This window comes from Primulina eburnea, chromosome 7 (genome assembly GCF_022965805.1).
Source record: "Primulina eburnea isolate SZY01 chromosome 7, ASM2296580v1, whole genome shotgun sequence".
Classification (NCBI taxonomy): Eukaryota; Viridiplantae; Streptophyta; class Magnoliopsida; order Lamiales; family Gesneriaceae; genus Primulina; species Primulina eburnea.
Window position 1 is genome coordinate 22,096,916 of NC_133107.1, and position 3,853 is coordinate 22,100,768.

The 3,853-nt window shown below is 34.1% G+C and overlaps 1 long non-coding RNA gene across 2 annotated transcripts; it reads left to right on the forward strand.

Moving 5' to 3' along the window:
* Positions 1-1,952: 1,952 nt before the first annotated feature.
* On the forward strand, positions 1,953-3,350 carry LOC140836185 (uncharacterized). Of its 2 annotated transcripts, XR_012119011.1 has the most exons (3): positions 1,953-2,146; positions 2,238-2,378; positions 3,060-3,350. It is a non-coding gene; the product is annotated as an uncharacterized lncRNA (long non-coding RNA). The 2 variants fall into 2 exon arrangements; XR_012119010.1 differs by lacking the exon at positions 3,060-3,350 and having other exon boundaries at positions 1,960-2,146; positions 2,238-2,596.
* Positions 3,351-3,853: the final 503 nt, after the last annotated feature.

The following is a 3,853-nucleotide window of genomic DNA, read 5'->3' on the forward strand; positions in this document are numbered from 1 at the left end:
GCAGAAGAAACCATCTTGTTAAAAAGCAGTTAATCAGATTATTAGATTCAGCTGTTATTAATTCAAGACTTCTATCAGTTCAAGAAATTCAATTTCTTCTTTTATCTACAATAAGTCCAGACGTTCAGTTATTATTTAATAAGTTTTGTCAAACACCATAAAGGGGGAAATTGTTGGAAACTAAATTCTGGAGTTTGACAAAATATGAATCAACCGAAAATACGAACCAACTGATTGAGAAAACTGAACTCAGCAGCTGAATCCATGCAACTGAAAATTCAGTTATTCTCCTCACCAGTAACTGAAACACTTCAACCGACAAAAAGACAAAAAAAAAGAGTGCAACTGAATGTGGAACGACACACTTCAGTCAATACAACTTGGAACAACTGATCAACCAACTGATACGCACAAGAAAATTCAACAACTGGACTCAATAACTGAAATCAACTGACTGATCAGTTGATATATTCAGCCGTATGCTAAGCACCCTTCAACTGAACATGTCTCGGGAAAATCAATCGTCAAGAGACATAGAAGATTGCAACGCTGCACTTCAATCAATACAGCTTAAAACAACGGATTTCGGTGAAAGCAATTAAGACGCTGCATCACAATAAATGAAGCAAACAATGTCCAAGGAATAATCAAGTAGAGATCAACGACTACAAAGATTAAAATTCATTTCAAGTTACCGTTGGAGAAAAGAAGCCTATAAATATGACAGAAGAACAACTGAAGAAACATAGTGAACAACTCGATTAACAAGCTTACTGTCACTCTGTCAAAATCTTAGCTCACTCTTGCTTGATTTATTTGTAGCAGTCAAGGCTACAATTTGAGCTCACTAGAAAGTTGTACATCGTTGAAATTTGATAGTGCTAAGATCAGTTACGCACTGAGAACATTCTGTTAAACTAAGAGTTTCAGTTTTTGGCAGTGTTAAGTCCAAACTGAAGTGCGTCAGTACAATTCTTGTATTTGATCAAAGTCTTATAGTGGATATCCTATTTTGAGATAGAAGGGGTGACGTAGGAGTAATTGAAATCTCCGAACATCCAGAAACAACCCTTGCGTATTTTTGTTTTTGTATTCTATCTTTCAGTCAGTTACTTTCCGCAACTGATTCAGTTTAACTGATAGACATTGACTAACAAGATTTCGAGAATCAGTTTGTCACCAAACTAAACTCAAAATTCGAAAAGATTAGTTTTAATTGTGAGTGTTTATTCAACCCCCCTTTCTAAACACTCTTGATACGTTAATCGATCCTATCAGCTTCCCTCTCAACGGTAATATTAAATATCTTTTGAATCTTTATATCCGTTGATTGCCACGTCGATATCTTCTGACATTCGTACACTGCAATCTCTGAAATGCGGCGACCCACTACTAGTTGCAGTCTGTTGTACTATTTGTTGGATGTCGTTCTCAACTGAGGACATGTACAGCTGAGGGACCGGCTGAAGGATACTTTGCTGGAAAGCTTATAACTGATTTGTTTCAACTTGTCAGTTCTCAACTGATCAGTCAGTTATAATACTGCTTCAGCTGATGACGTGTATAATTTATAGCTGGTACGCATTAATCTTCAGCTAGTGGCAATAGATCAATTAGCTCGTTGTTCGTTGCTTCGTTTCCTTTGATCAGTTATAAAAATACGTTTCGAAGCTTAGTTTAGTTTGTCAAATCACTGAAATTTAGTTTCCAACACCATCCATACATTATCATGCAATATATATATATATATATATATATATATATATATATATATATATATATATATATATATATATATATATATATATTTTACTATTTATTAAAGCTAAGAATCTTAGAGTAACTGTCTTTGGTCTGTTTTTTGAAATCCCTAAAATACCCTCACTCTCACTCTCACTCTCCCTCTCCCTCTCCCTCTCCACTCCACTCCACGTTTTTCACCGTTTCACCCTAATCAGAATATCTCCTTCTCTCCCAAATCCCAAACGACCACAGCGTCTAAAACTCCACTCCCTTTTTTTCATTTTTCAGATCTAGGTTAAATCTGTTTCTCAAGCATAAAAATTGTACTAACATTTATGGAAGGACAATAACAATTGTAGTTCAAAGATCAACAAATACAGCAGCCCTTTACGATCAGATTACGGTACATTTGGAATAATAATCTTATTTGGTTTGCCTTAATTTCTACAACAATGTTTTCATTTGAGTATTGGTAAATTTGATTCTGACGACAGGTATCATATGCGGATGAATTCATTCTGTTTAGTCATTTGGGGTTGGATATAATCAGTTTGTCGGTCAACTCCCCTCCGCCTCCGGCATTTCCCTTCCAAAACAACTTCATCTTCTCCCAACCGCCGCTGCAACTTCCTACGGTAATTGCATTTTTCTGTGATAATTCTGTGAAAAACGATCTGAACCTCAACGGTGGGACGCCTGTAGTTGCTTGGATTGAGTTTGCTACGGAAATCGTGATTTGCTGTATTGATCATTTTTTTAAAGTGGTTTGTTGTTTCTCTAAAGTTGACTTGATATTCCCATTTCCATATAAATCACATCGTAATATATTTTTTCAAAGATAGAGAGTGAGAGAGAGAAAAATGGCACAAAGCAATGGAAAGTTGGAGAATTCTGTGAAGATTCCTGAAATAAAATTTACGAAGCTCTTCTTAAACACATCACTACAATTTAATCATTTTAATATCTATCACTGGAACAATTTCAAATATCTAAACTACTGTAATTTCAATGAATAAAATTCATATCAAAATCCTGTATTGTTCGAGCTTCGCATACTGGACTCGAACTATTTTTTATTAATTTTTTCTGTTTTACATGCCATCTATGTTTGAGAATCAATACAAGTTGCCGCAAATTATAATTTACTGAAAATTATTTGAGGTTAGGAACTAGGCAAGGAACACTACAAGTAATCTACTCACGTAATTAGATCCACTTTTTATGCTGAATTTTCAAATTTTTTGATACTCTGCGTATATTTCCTTCTTTTTCGATCATTTTTCTCCCGGTTTTTTCTCATCTCTGCTAATTTACAGATCTTTGCTCTATCGGGGGCTCCCTTTGATTTCTCAGTAAAGTCGATTAACCTGACCACCGATTCAAGGTTCTGTTTCTCAATATTTTAGAAGAAATATTATGCGATGAAGGATAAAGTATGGATGCTTACAGTAAAGAAGTTGCTCATGTTGGTCGGTTTTGATTTCTTTCATATCCATGTGTTGATTGTGCATTTACATTTCTTTTTGTTTGGGAATCGCCGAGCTAAATTTACTATCTTTAGCATCCAAATTCTGGAATTCTGACTTTCCTAATTTGAAGCCTGGGTGTTCGCTTCATAAGAATTATGGAGATATGTCCTTTTCATTTGTGTCTATTATAGGATATCTGCCTCCGTCTAGCAATATGATCATATATTTGTCTTCGTTTTACTTCTTAAACACATCAATAGAATTTACTCATTTTAATATCTATCACTTGAACAATTTCAAATATATAAACTAATGTAATTTCAATGAATAAAATTCACATCAAAATCCTGTATTTTTTGAGCTTTGCATACTGGAGTCGAACACTTTTTTTCTTAATTTTCTCTGTTTTACATGCCATCTATGTTTGAGAATCAATACAAGTTATCATGCTAAATTTATCAAGTTTTCATTTAATTTTTTCATATCACAACTTACAATAAATTTATCATATTTAGTGACAGATTATGCTTTAGGTTGAATTTGATGTAATGAGAATATAGTGTCTCTTGCAGATATCTAAACATTGAAAAATGAAAGCCACGAGTTCGGGATATCATATATCAGACAACAATGTCAATAGC